Source organism: Panthera tigris, chromosome B1 (genome assembly GCF_018350195.1).
Source record: "Panthera tigris isolate Pti1 chromosome B1, P.tigris_Pti1_mat1.1, whole genome shotgun sequence".
NCBI classification, from domain to species: domain Eukaryota; kingdom Metazoa; phylum Chordata; class Mammalia; order Carnivora; family Felidae; genus Panthera; species Panthera tigris.
This window is the reverse complement of record NC_056663.1, coordinates 194,833,199-194,848,720: the sequence shown is the minus strand read 5'-3', so window position 1 is coordinate 194,848,720 and position 15,522 is coordinate 194,833,199.

Below are 15,522 nucleotides of genomic sequence, written 5' to 3'. Positions count from 1 at the left end.
CTAACACAGCCTTCCTTTGTGCATCTTCCTAGCCTGACTTCATTGTTTTTGAGCCTTCCATGGTCCCACATCCAAGAGCTCCGGAGAAAACACAAAATACTGGAAATATAGATCTACCACAAAGTTAGTTCTATGCATCTAATGACCCTGGCACAATTAGAGAAGAGCTGTAAGTTATGATCTGTCCTCTTCCTTTCTCTCCTCTTGGTAATTACTCCTTCCAAAAGCCTATCACTCTCATAGAAACTACCAGATAGTCCATGACCTTCTCTACACCTACTCTCTGCTACAACTATTTTGCCTAAGTTGGCTACCTGTGAGAAAACTTCCCTGGAACTTTGGGTCTTGGTACCAGGACCAGCAAGATTAGCCTCCCTAGGGCAAGTTATTTGCCCTCTCAGGGCAAATGACGTAAGACATAAATATCAGGGGCCATCAGTATCATGTGATGGAACTATCACTTTTGGAAGAGAGCCGATCTATATCTGGAATGCCTAATATCTGACTACCTAATTGCCACCACTTCTTAGATATCTCAAAGCTACTGCAACTCAGTATGTCCAAAGCAAACTTAGACTCTTTGCCCTTAACCCGGGCATTTGCCAATATGCACTGCTGCAATGAGCAACGCCCGAACGCGCTTACTCATGCAAGCCAGAAAGTTAGCATTTACCTTAGGTCTTTCCTTCTCCAACGCCCTTCATAGCCCACCATTTCTTGCCCTTATCATAATCACTCCTAAATAGTTCTGTTTTTTACCCACATGTCTCCATATGTATCAACCATAAGCCCAAGCTACAAAAAGGTTGTAACTGATCTATCAGCATCCACTGCTGAACCCACAGTCCATTCTTCAGGAAGTGGTCAACTTCAAATATTCCAGTCTTGGCTAAAACCCTCCAACATTTTGCATGTACTTCTTTCAATAAAACGAAAGTCCTATAATACTCTGGCCTTTGTCTCCCTTCACCCTCTCCTCCATGCTCAAGAGGACCTACTCAGTCACGAGATGTTTGCCAACAATCTTAACTCCTACTTCTCCACTCAGGAATCTCGCCCTCAGGGGAAACACCTGTTACCCCCATGACCAAGCCAAACCCCTCATCATCGTCTACAGCATCTTGTATTCTTTCAGAAAACCAAAGCGACACGAGCTCAGCTGACGGAACGCAACACAGTTATGGTACTCCACCACGTGACTCTCTGAATAAGATGAATTTCTTCCACCAAACTCCATGAGGTAAGAACTGAGTAGGTAGAGACCGGGTTTGCTTTCTCTCTCCATTATGTCCCTAGACTCTATCACAGTACCCATGCAATGAAGCCGAAATATTACACGGTGACCCTTAATTTGTTCTCATGCTTTGCTCTGGCGACAGTAGAAAATGACAAGCAATTTTAAAGGTGGAAAACGGAAGCGAAATCTCTTCAAACAATTACAATTTACAACTCCGTAGAGAGAAATCTCTGCTACGCTTTGAGAAATCTATGCAAGTTCTCTTTCCCCCAGACGGTTGACTCCATGCCAATCCCTGCCTTGCTCAGTCCCAGGTAATTCTACTGAGCACCAACATCCAGGAATACTGAGCATCAACATCCAGGAATTCTTGCAGAAACCATCTTCGCTTCCCTAAATTCTGCTCAATGCCACGACCACTTGGGGAGTGCCTAGCACTCTAGGTGAGGAGGACTCGGGATGGAAGCCTTGGCCTCGGTCATCAATATGCTCCCAGTCAGTAGTGCTCCGGAAGACCACTCCCTCCAGGCCCCTCTCTCAGATACCTGCTCCCATTTCCGCTCTGTTGCTCAGTCAATAAAACCTGCAATAAAAAATACTGTTGACACAGACGCTTCGGTGGGAACTTAGCCAGCACTGGGAGCTTTTGTAAAGCAAAAACAAAAACAAGCATCATTTGGGCAATTTCTCTAAGTTTTCCTTTAAAAGCATTAGCATTCTTTTTTTCTTTTTTAATTCTTTTTAACGTTTTATTTATTTTTGAGAGACACAGAGACAGAGTACGAGTGGGGCAGGGGCAGAGAGAGAGGGAGTCACAGAATCTGAAGCAGGCTCCAGGCTCCAAGGTATCAGCACAGAGCCCGATGCGGGGCTCGAACTCACGAACCGTGAGATCATGACCTGAGCCGAAGTCGGACGCTTAACCGACGGAGCCACCCAGGCGCCCCCATTAAGCATTCTTTATTCATGGATGAGCTACATGCTGCCTGCAAAGAACCATCACTGAGATTTGCAGAGACAATAAATAGTCCCCATGACTCCTTACAACAACCTGGTTTGGCAAGGGACAAAATGGTTACCTTTATGATCAGTTTTAAGTGTTTCTGACTCAACCCTAACACTATATCCGACTGATAGCCATCATTAAGTACATCTTCACTGAATAAATAGAAGAGTGAGTGAATGCGTGACTGCTTTGTCCTGCTCTCAAGAGGTGTATGTGCCACCGTAGGACTACCTCCCGATTCCCCAAATCTCTCCGTGAACCCTATGTTGATATTGAGTAAACATACCCGGAAAGAAGCAATTTAGGGTGGTTTTAAGAGCAAAGATCCTGTTCCCAAACTTGTGGCTAATTTTATGGCTTAGAAGTTTTCATGGGATCCATTAATAACCTATGTTTTACCTTTTGAAAAAAGAAACGAAGGGTTTGACCTGACTCACCTTGGAGAGAACTTCCATACCATGCTGACATTCTGAGACCATGCAAATGCCTTCGTTTGCCGCAGCCTTCTGGCTCCTCCGTTATCAGGAACGACAGCCAAATAAAAACATTAATTCTGTTCTTCAGAGATGCTACCAATAAATTACACGTGAGAGCTTTCCAGAAAGGACAAAAGAGCATGTAGATTTTATTAGCAGGCAGTGTCCCATCTCCTGGAGGAAATGTACTAGGAAGAGCGGGGTAGAGTTGGCCTGCAGGGTGCTTGCTGTAGTGGGAAAAGCAGTGGACGGAAAGTCCAGACGATGTCAATTTAGTCCTGGCTTTGCTGCTAAGGAAAGCAATCGACGTCCCCATGCCTCAAATTCCTCTTCTCAGAATGAAGGAGTTCGATCTCTAAAACCCTTACAGGTCCCACCCTCCACGACTTTCAAACCTCTTTGATGTTGGCTTCGTTCTAGCTATTTCGTAATTAATATGTCACATGTCCCAACCCAGTCACCAGGTAGAAATAGACATGTAACTTGTAAATTTCCGATTGTCCAAAAGATTGTTCTAAATGAAATTTGACGTAGTTGATCTCAAGATACCACAAGACATTTTTGCAGGGAAAAAAAAAAAACGCCGAAATCCTGTCTTGGCCAGAAAACATTCATAACTAACAGACTTTCACCCAATATTGAAAATGAAAGTGGCTGGGGCAAAGTGTGCCAGAGACTTGGGCACTTCCCCAGAGCTTCGCTTCATGTCATAGAAAAGTCGGCTGGTAAAACATGGCAAAGATCCCCGCTGATAGTCCCAAGAATAATAAGTGTTTCTACCTGATAGTAGTGAATAGCGTCTTCCAGTTGGCGGCAAGCATTTCCTTTCTAAATAGCTCAAAACCTAACGTGATACAGTTTGTAGATTTTGGGGGCAATTCTTGGAGTCTAATAGAACGTTGCCTTGGATGGTTGAAATACACTACGTAAAAGGATCCAGGCTCCTTTCCGCTAGGAAAGGGCACACCTAATGCTATTTTAAATGGCCTTGTTTTTTAGGAAATGGTCCTGTCATTCAGGTTGAAGGATTCAATTGCGTGACTAATTATGTTTTCCTTTGCAAACTAGTTCACCGTCCATTATGCAAAAGACTTAATGAGCTATTTCTAGAGAGGGCAGGCTGCATACAGTCTTCTCTATGAAAACATTCGCAGAATAAATTTAGAGCAAAAATGCCAGCTCCAATACCATTTTCTCCAGCGGCCCTTCTCACTGGTAGAATTAATCTCTCTTGTGTAAAGTGCTATTGGAATTCGTTGATTGTTCTTCTACTCATACATTTGGGTAAAAACGAATACATTTAAAACACAATAGAGGGGAGACCGCAACTCACTTGGACATGCATGGCATGGCATCTCTATCTTTTATATTAAAAAAATATGAATATTATCCCACCACAGAAAAAAATGCAACAGGACTATTGATTCACAACTGATCAACCTGATTTCAGGTACTGCTGATGGTTATAGGAATCGGCAGACTGTTCCATAACTTTTTTTTTTAACTCTAGAAGGCGGAATGCTATATTGGCATCTTTATATGATGTGAGCATGTGGTAAAGGGGCAGAGTGGTGCTCTCCTCTGCCTTCCTCTGTACCCCACGCTCTAGTAATCTTGGATCATATTTTAGTTATTTTTAACAGCTTTATTAAGGCATATTTTACATATTTCATGCCCAGTCATGGTAACCCTCATCCCTACCCCTCGCCCCAGGCAACCATTAATCTACTTTATGTCTCTATAAATTTCCCTTTCTAGACACTTCATATCGATGGAATTCTATAGCGTGTGGTCTCTTGTGTCTGACTTCCTCCACTTAGCATCACGGTTTTGAAGTTCATCTACAATGTAGCATCAGTAGTTATTCCTTCTTATTCCATTGCACAGATACGTCACATTTTGTCTATCCATTCCCCAGTTGATGGGCATTAAGCTATTTCTACTTTGGGGCTATTATAAATAAAGTTCCTGTGAACATTGACTGGTGCACACATCAATGTGTGGATATTTCTTTCGGGTAGATATCTACAAGTGACTTTTTTCCTGTTTTTATTCAATTCTTGCACTCACATTAACTCATTGGCTATGGGTCTATATAAGTAAACCCTCCCCTGTGGAAGCACATTAAATGAGTGAAGTTTATTCCCTTGCAGGGAAAATAAGACATGCACAAGGAGAATATAAAGCGATGTCCTAGAGAGGTAGATTTTGAAGGAGGGAGATAGGGGGTTCGGTAGAAAAACAGAAAGACTTGCTGGATGAAAGTCACACTTGTGCAGAGAATAAATGAGATTTCAAGAGCTGGACTTTCTCCATGCAGACCACTTTCTTTTATTTATTTATTTTTTAACTTGTTTTATTATTTTTTAAATTTACATCCAAATTAGTTAGCATCTAGTGGAACAATGATTTCAGGAGTAGATTCCTTGGTGCCCCTGACCCATTTAGCCCATCTCCCCTCCCACAACCCCTCCCATAACCCTCAGTTTGTTCTCCATATTTATGAGTCTCTTCTGTTTTGTCCCCCTCCCTGTTTTCTATTATTTTTGTTTCCCTTCCCTTATGTTCATCTGTTTTGTCTCTTAAAGTCCTCATATGAGTGAAGTCCTATGATTTTTGTATTTCTCTAATTTCACTTAGCATAATACCCTCCACGTAGTTGCAAATGGCAAGATTCCATTCTTTTTGATTGCCGAGTAATACTCCGTTGTATATATATTCCACATCTTCTTTATCCATTCATCCATCGATGGACATTTGGGCTCTTTCCAGACTTTGGCTATTGTCGATAGTGCTGCTATAAACATGGGGGTGCATGTGTCCCTTCGAAACAGCACACCTGTATCCCTTGGATAAATGCCTAGTACCACTTTCTTTTAAATGCCCCATATTGCACTTACTTACACAAAGTGTGAGGAACAACAGTCATACTGATTTCAGGGTCAGGATGTATGGCCTCTGGGCTTGACTCAGTCTCTCTCTAAGTGTGCGTCTAGATTCTCTGGGTTTTGTGGTTTTCTCACCATTCTCTTTAAGAATCACCCCTTTCCTCTTGAACCGTTGCTCCATTTTACCTCTGACCTGCACAGGGTTAGAGGAAGACGTCCTTGAGATATTGGATAGAAGTCGCTTCTTCAAAAAAGTATAAGTTTTCCTCCAAATCTATGCACAATCTTTTATAGAAATGGACTGACATGAGAAATAGCTCACAAGAAGAGGTCCCCCGTATGCAAGCCGACAACAGGGAGCTCAGCTGTATTGTAGAACAGCTGAGCGGGCCCTACCTGACTACCAACAGGCGTATCTCCCTGATCTAGCGGGTACCAGTCTGCTCTCTAGACATGTGAACCTAGTTGTGCTAGCCTTTCTGCTTCTTTAATATGTCCAGTTACATATCCTGTTAAAGCCTTCGAATTTACTATTTCCCCCTGCTCAGAACGTTCTCCTTCCTATAATCCAAAGAGTTAGCTCCTTATTATTTTTCATCATCTGCTTGTAAAGCCGTCCTCTGATGGAGACCTTCACTGACGACTCCAGGCAAGAGTGACATCAACGTACGCGGTGGACGCAAAATGTAGTAGGCGCTCAACACGTCAAAGCTAGAATTAACCCTTGCTATTAACACCAGTAGTGTGCTAGGACTGCAGTGACAAAGCACCACGAGTGATGGCTTATACCACAGAAATTTGGCTCACGGTTCTGGAGCCTAGAAGTCCAAAATCAAGGTGTCAGCAGGCTCGCTCCTTCTGAGGGTTGGTTGGCAAGGACCTGCTACAGGTCTCTATCCTTTGCAGATACCCACCTTTCCCTATGTCTCTTTATTTATTTTTTAATGTTTATTTATTTATTTTGAGAGAGTGTGTGTGAGCAGGGGAGGGGCAGGGAGAGAGGGAGAGAGAGAATCCTAAGCAGGCTCTGTGCTGTCAGCACAAAGCCCAACATGGGAGTCAATTTCATGAACTCTGAGATCAGGACCTGAGCCAAAATCAAGAGTTGGACGCTTAACTGACTGAGCCACCCAGGTGTAAGATCATGATCTGAGCCAAAATTAGGAGTCAGATGTTTAACCTACTGAACCACCCAGGTGCCCCTCTCCTATTTCTGTTTAAATCATCTTCCCAGGGCACCTGGGTGGCTCAGTCGGTTGAGTGTTCGACTTCAGCTCAGGTCATGATCTCACAGTCTATGAGTTCAAGCCCCACGTCAGGCTCTGTGCTGACAGCTCAGAGCCTGGAGCCTGCTTCAGATTCTATGTCCCCCGCCTCTCTGTTCCTCCCCGGCTTGTGCTCTCTCTCTGTCTCAAAAATAAATAAAAACATTTTTAAAAATAGTAAATCATCTTCCCTATATGTGTATCTCTGTGTCTAAACTGCCCCTTGCTATAAGGACACCAGTCATATTAGATTATGGCCCTCCACCCTGATGACCTCATTTTAACCGATTACCTGTATAATGACCCTATTTCCAAGTAAGTGCAGACTCTGAGGTCCTAGGGACTACACTTTCCCAAATAAATTTTAGGGAGACAAAATCCAGCTCATAACACACACTATTAGTCAAAATCCTATCAAAACGACATTGTTCCAAAAGGAAATTACTGTTGGAGGAGCACCAATGGAGATGAAAGCTGGACAACTCTAAGCAAAAAGCAGACAATTGCATGGGAGGTCTTGCCCATTGGATGACACGTGCACTCAAATGCATTTGACTGACCTAGACTGCTCTTCAGTGGGGCATGTCGCTGTCTCAATAAAGCAGACATTCTCCCGGTCAGGAAGACTAGCCAAACCAGACCGGGTTTTCAGTAAGGAGCTCTAACCCACCCGGACCACTCTCTCATGCACCATGTAAAGTCAAGAACGCATTTAAGCCTGTGAACACTGGCTATTCAAACACTAAACTAATCAAGAGTATGGAGACAAAGACAACAGAGTTAGCTAAAAGAACAGTCAAACCTAAAATGTGTCTCTGTGTTATAATTCACTCATCCTGCCCTGGCTTATCTACTTTTTCCTAATTGAAGGTCATTGTCCATTTACCAACAGCTTAGGTCTGCTACACAACCTAATTTTTTTTTTTTTCTGACCAGTGGAGAGGATGCAATTAAAAGAAGGAAATGAGAATTTCAATTTTGGATAAACAACAAAGCCTCTGACGTGCAAATGATTACTTGCTCCTAGTGAGGTAAAGTAAGTGCGAATGTGTACTATTTGACATATCCCAAAAGAATTTGCATTTTAATGCTACATCTTATGAAACAGGTTGAACAAGAGCTATCTGAAAGTCAAAGGAACTAATACGGAGATCAAGAGACTTGGCCAAGGCCCAAAGAGCACTTGAGGCAGCAATGTGTGGGCTGACGTGGGGGCTCCAATCCTGACTTCTAGTCCAGCACCTTTCCCACATTTTATGGCTTGGGGAAAGCTACAAGAGAAATGTGGAGGAAAGGGCAGGTGTACTTTGTTCCAACATCAGTCTTGGCCACCCCCAAAATTTATGGGTAAAGTCGTCTCAGGTCACCCAGTGGGTGGCATGGATAAACATCATTTCATGCTCAAGAACACAATATGACTACTCAAGGACTTGGACATTAAATTTGATGCCCCTTGAAATAGTCTAGGTTCACTACATTTTTAAGGGCGGGTGTGTGTGTGTGTGTGTGTGTGTGTGTGTGTGTGCGTGCCTGCGTTTATGCTTTAAATATCAATCAACTACCAGAAAAATGATCATGGGTAAAACAGGTCAGGGAGAAGCCAAGGACAAGGAGAACATAATGAACCCCATGAGGATGCAGTTACCAACCTCTTAGGTAACTGCTGCTCTAGGTTTTACACTTGGGTCTCTTTGGCCCAAGAAGATATGGAACATGTGAAAAAAATCCATATGGAAAAATGTAAAGACATTTTGCAGAAAATTAGAATCTGGGCTTAAGAGAGATGAAAATTTCTTCAGAGGCTCTTGCCAACGCACCTCATAGAGGACACATGGAAACAGACCAAAGCAGCCTGTCAGGCGGCCTCGGCCAGGGAACATATTTTTTAAAAAAATATGTTTGTCATTTATCTTGGTAATTACAATCCAAAGCTGTAGTGCATTATGAAGGTTAGAAACTTGAAACATGGTGGAGGAATAGAGAATATGTTTCCTTTTTTTAAGTTTATAACTCAGGAGTTGAGCATCTTGATGTCCAACTTGCTATGACATCAAAGGAGTTCAGCATGGGAAATGGAGAATCCATTCCCCACCCAGCCCAGCTGCTCCAGTGTGCCTTCAGCTGCTTATTCTTTTCTGCTTCCACTAGAATTTTCTAGAATATGTGTCAGTTAAGAGCTGCATAGCATCCATATTTGTAGCAGGAAAGAGAACCTGTCGCAAATCATCGTATCTCAACTTTTGATCAAGGAAGTCAGTTAGGTTTTCTGAACCTCAAGGTCCCTGATTAAGCAGTCTAGTGAAAAGCCACCAACTCCAGAGGACAGGTCCTTAGATATAATAGAGGTAAGATACTTCAGGTGGTAACCTCAAATGGAAGGAGATACCACCATCTATGGTGCTGAGCATTAACACTGGAACCCAAAACCTCACATCCCCTGGATTTCTAGTAACTTTTTTCTTAGGCTATAAATAATTGATTTCTGTTGCTTACCATCAGACAACTGCCACTAACTATTAGCTCCCTCACCTTTTTCTTTCTTGTAACAAAATCTCTTCGTGGTTCCCCCACATGAATGATCAAGCTTTCCTCCCCCCAGATGGTGTTGCTTGTATCATTATTAATGATTTTTGACTCATTACACCTTGAGGGGCACTAGTTCGTGGCCCTGGCTCCTTCTTGGACCTTCTTTCTTGAGGGTGGGACGTCTGTACACAGCATTTGCTTTGATGTCTTGCCCATCTGCCCAGGTGTGGGGCCCTGCAGGAAAGCACCTGTCCTTAAGGACTAGCTCCCCAACAAAATGGCATCTGGACTAAATGACTGGGAATTCCCATACTCCGCAGGCCTTTGGGCTGAGAAATATCCTGGTAGAGACAAATCAAATCAAAACAAAACGTTTAAACGTAGTATTTTCTCAATTAATTGGAACAAATAAACCACCCCCTACCATGAATACTGTTTTTTTGGGATAGGCCTGCGGGGAAGCAGTGGGGTGAATGTGTCTGTGGAGAACACACAGCCATAGGCGTGGCATTCTGGGGTCTTCTGGAGCCGAGGTGCAGAGTCCCAGTGGTTCTGAGATCACCCCAGATTTCTCAGTAAGGAATCCAATTTGATTCATTACCATTTTATGTAAATAATTATTTTTTTCAACAAATATTTATGGACAGGCACTTTACTCAATAACGAAACCGCTGCTTTGTAGTGGGCCCTGCACCTGAGTTTGGGATGTAAGGAAAAATAAAATGTAGTCTCCGCTCCCTAGGGGTGCGCACAGAGGGTGAGCCCAGGGCAACAGTGGTGATTTCAACAAAGTGGGCAGGTGCTGGGATGTAGCAGACGTGGTGTATTATGGGAGTGCAAAAGGAGGCATGATGTACCTAGGTAGGGGTGGCTAGGGGAGGGCATAGTGGATGTCATTACACCTGAGCTGGGTCTTTTATTTATTTATTTTATTAAAATGTTTTAAATGCTTATTTATTTATTTTGAGAGGGAGAGAGACAGCATGAGTAGGGGAGGAACAGAGAGAGGGAGAGAGAGAGACTCCCAGGCAGTCTCCACACTGTCAGCACAGAGCCTGGTGTGGGGCTCAAACTCCCGCACCGTGAGATCATGACCTGAATTGAAATTAGACGCTTTACTGACTGAGTCACCCAGTCACTCTGGCCTGAGCCGATTCCTGAGGGCTGGATAAGAGCTATTGTCTCTGGGAGTGATAATGTCATAGTCCTAGGACATGTACAAGGGCTTACACTCATGGAGGACCTTTATGCGTGTTTTAAATTTAATCCTTACTCATATGGGAGTGGGTGCAGAGAGAAATCTGTACCTGACCCCACACCCTGAGGTCCCAGACAGAGCTAAGTATTTTCTTTTCTCTTAACACCTCACACCCACCTTTCCTGTGGCTTTTACCCCATGATTTTGAGTATTTGTCTCCTTTTAGCAGAATGTGTGTGGTCTAAATAGATCACAGGGATGGTTCTTCAAAGCCACCCCCCCACCCCCGGCTTTGCTTATGCACAGCACAGAGAGCACCACCGGGCACTTGTCAGGCTTTCATGATGACTGGTTTCATTACTGTCAGCCTTGGAAGAACTCTAGAAGAACTGGGTTTCACAAAGACCCAGGACCCAGGATGGTTTCTGGAGATCCAGGTAGGGAGTCCTGATGGCTTAAAGCCACCATTGTCAATAAGAAGAGTGCCAAGTGACTCTCAACAGTAGCCAAATGGTGGAATTATGGAAAGAGCCTAAATGTCCATCAACTGATGAATGGATAAAGAAATTGTGGTCTATATACACAATGGAGTACTACGTGGCAATGAGAAAGGATGAAATCTGGCCCTTTGTAGCAACGTGGATGGAACTGGAGAGTGTGATGCTAAGTGAAATAAGCCATACAGAGAAAGACAGATACCATATGGTTTCACTCTTATGTGGATCCTGAGAAACTTAACAGAAACCCATGGGGGAGGGGAAGGAAAAAAAAAAAAGAGGTCAGAGTGGGAGAGAGCCAAAGCATAAGAGACTCTTAAAAACTGAGAACAAACTGAGGGTTGATGGGGGGTGGGAGGGAGGGGAGGGTGGGTGATGGGTATTGAAGAGGGCACCTGTTGGGATGAGCACTGGGTGTTGTATGGAAACCAATTTGACAATAAACTTCATATATGGAAAAAAGAAAAACGAAAAAAAAAAGAAGAGTGCCAAGTGTTTCTGTCTTGGGGGTCCCTCCCCTCAAGACTCAGATCTCAGGGAGAGAATCTCTGATTGGTCTCACTTTGGTCACATGGCCACCTATTGGCCAGGAGAAGCAGGTCACCTTGACTGACTGTCTCTTCACAGAGATGTCCAAAGTACAATTGCAGTGCGACTCCCAGAAGCGGGATGGGTTTTAGGCGGCAGTAACAAGAGCCGATTGTTGCATTCCTTCTTCTCTCAGCCACCGTATGAAATACTATGGCTCCCATTTGATCGAAGGAAAGAGTGAGGCTCAGAAATTTAAGAAACCAGCCCAAGGAATATGAATAGAGAACTTGCCTGAGTTTAGAGTCCAAGGGCATCACTATTACAATACCCACCCCACACACACACACCGGCAGCAAACTCTAAGGTCTTTGCACTGCAAGCAAATCGAGCTGGGCCTCGAAAGGTGTGCCGAATTCCAAGTGGCAGAGACATGAAGGAAAGTGGGACACGACTGCGCCATGTGCTACGGCATGCATTTGATATTTGCAACATTCCCTTCCGCGAGAGAAGCCAGCATCCTTCGTAAATGCTCTGGTGAGAAAAAAGCATGCTCTGAGTTTCCTCGGAGACTCACAAACATTCTACTAAAGGGAAAGCGATCCAAGGCAACATTTGTTTAAATTAAAAATAACAATAAAAAGAAAAACTTGACATCTATTCCTGGCCAAAAGGTTGAGCATTAAATAACATTTAAATTTGGCTTTGATAAAAAAAAATGTATGTTGTTTTGGATAGCTATATTTAAGCAATTTTTGCAAGCCTCAGAGGGAACTAAAAATGCCTTAATTGCTTCCTCATTTTTACATGTTCCATTATGTGGAAAGTCAGCAGCATCTGTCACCAAATTACCAGTATTACAAAAACATTGTATATTTTATACATGGAAGAACCCCAAATACCTGAAAATACCTCCAAGTGTTTGAGGAGTCAGTTGAGTATTTTTAAAAATGTATTTAATTTCTAGTCATGCCTGGGTGCCTGGGACACACCCGAAAGCCTTTGTTTTGTTGTTGTTTTTGTTTTTTTTCATTCACTATAAGGAATTTTCCACTGAAACTCTCCTTAGTAGACTTGCTTATGAGGAGAGTAGCTGTGCATCTTCTAAAAAGCAAAACATAATTTACTTGATGCTTTAAAATATGAAACCTTACGTTAGTAATTAAAAAGACAAAGTGCATGGTGAACGGAAGTTAACATTTCAGGAACACCTACCATGGGCGGGCAAGTCTTAGGCCTTTTCTGTTCCAAAATATCAGTGATCCAGACACCAGCACATGCCAATAATGTCCATCTCATCCAGGAATATTGCCCTTTAGAGGTGAGGGGACTAGAGCCGAGAAGTAATTTGCTCCAAGCCACATCATAATTTAGTGATGGGATGGGTTTTAACCTCAACAACGTATGAAACTAATGTTCTCGTCTTTTTTCTTTTTTTTTTTTTTTTGACAGAAAGAGAGAAAGAGAGAGAGAGACCAAGCAGGGGAGAGGGGAAGAAGGAGAGAGAGAGAGAGAGAGAGAGGGAGAGAATCTCAAGCAGGCTCCACACTCAGTGAGGAGCCCAACATGGGTTTTGATCCCACGGGGATCATGACCTGAGCCAAAATAAAGAGTCGGTCACTCAACCAACTGGGCCACCCAGGCATCCCAAGCTCTTGTCTTTTTAAAACAGAAGGTGCATTTTTATAAGAGCCAAAGGCCTTGGGCTTCTATCCCTTCCCCATTTTAAATCATCAAGATGAAAACAAAACCAGTAAGTATTCGATGCTTTGACTCTTAGTTTGACTCCCAGCTTTGCCTCAGAGGCCCAGTGATCACCATCATCTCTCAGTGCCATGGCATATTTGTCACTAACCCACATCGATCACAGGATTGCCGCCATGCCACTATCTCCCTGGAGCGCAGCAGCTCTGGAACGCTGAGACTTTGTCCCTAATTCTTCCCTCCCCGGTAACCCCCAACTCATCACTCAGTTTTGCCAATTCCATCTGCATACCTCTCCAACTGGCCTGCTGGGGCAGGGGCCAACTCCTATTCGTCTCTGCGCCCCACCCCTAGCACAGAGCTCAGTAAATATTGGCTAAGTAAAAGAATAAATAAAAGGAACGAACACATCACATACGATAACGTGTAAACCCTCCAAAAGTAATAACAGAGCAACAAACACAATCTAGCGTTATTGACTCCTTCTAAAGTCCCTTCTACTTACATGCCTTTTCTGTTTCTGGCTGTTCCCTTTGCTCCAATCAGACACATTCGTTTCCCTTGAGTTCACCTTTCGCTGCTTCCCTGATATCTTGGCTCTCTTGTTATACCTAGAGTACATCCAAACTATAATTAGACATGTATCACATGCATGGGCCCTCACAGCCTGGCCCAGCTTTCCTATATAAACAACTCTACCCAATGAACTCTAAAAGCAAGACAAAAATAGTCACTATTAGATTCTCTTGGAATGCCCTTTCTTTTTCTTGGTGTGGTCACTGCCTTTTGGATTCTCAAGGACTAGTTGATAGACACCTCCACTATGAAGACTTTTCTGACCTGCACCCCCATCACTGGTTTCTTCCATTAAGACACTTAAGGGGTGCCCGGGTGGCTCAGTCAGTTGAGCATCCGACTCTTGATTTTGGTTCAGGTCATGATTTCGTGGTTTGTGGGATCGAGTCCCACATCAGGGTCTGTGCTGATGGTGCAGAGCCAGCTTGGGATTGTCTCTCTCCCTCTCTCTCTCCCCCTCCCCTGATGTCCCTCTTGGTGTCTGCAACACTAAGTATGTCTTCACGTGGATCTTTGGGAATCAATTAGAGGAAGAAGAAGAAGGAGGAGGAGGAGGAGGAGGAGGAGGGGGAAGAGTGTGGTTATGAATGAATAAGTGTGGTAATATTTTCAGATAACACAAAGAATCTTCCAGTCTGTAGGTGGATGTGCAATCTGCTGCCACTTGAAACCCTTAGAACTTCACCGCTGGCTTAGGAACTGTTTTCTCTGCCCTCCTGCTCACACATTACTGTTCTAAAATCCCTCTTTCCTTTTTTTACTATTCCTTCCAGGCAAACAAAACTGCCATTGCATTGATTTCAAACACTTTATATATTTTTTTGTTTGATTGCTGGGTATTCATTTTAATTACTTTGTATTACTTTGTTACTTATGTGACGGAAATCCTGAGTAAAGCAGCTCAAACCACTAAGGGGATCTCATGGAAGGATGTCTGGTACCTGATGGGATCCTGGAGCTGGGTTATTGCAATGGGAGATAAGCAGTGCTGGGGCTGGCGCTGTGCAGAGGGCTCCAGAGTGTCCCCCCCTCCCGCCACTGCCCTGACCTTCTTATGCATCTGCACTCCTGGCCAGTGGGATGCCCATGAAGTTGTTTCCTTCCCTGCTCTCATGTCCAGGCAGCTGGAGAGATACTCATCTGTTTTGATTTCTACATTCCTGAAGAAGCCCCCCGAGTGGCTCAGAGTGAGCCTAAGTCAGGGACTCCACAGCAATATATATTCTGAGCACAAGTAGTCTCAAAAGATGTAAGGAAAGGGGGCTGCAGGCTGCAGGCTTTTAGAGGGCCAAGGTGTACATTAGCATATTAAAGGCTCTGAGAAGTCCTGCAGATTAACCCAGCATATGCCAAGTCTATGTGAGCACAGGTTACCTTCTCAAAGCATTAATTAATGTCTCCCCCAAACACTTGAGACTCACTGTGTTAAACCGGTCGGCCTTAATAGCGGGTGCTTCCAGCTCCCAGCCCAGGGACCAATTTCCTCACGCAGGCTCCGTGAAACAAGCAAGGACAATCTTAGGGTCTCCTCCCTGCCTTTGAGGTTTCTATGTGTTGTTTTTTTCTTTTTAATTTTTTCTAATGTTTATTTATTTTTGAGACAGAGGGAGACAGAGCACGA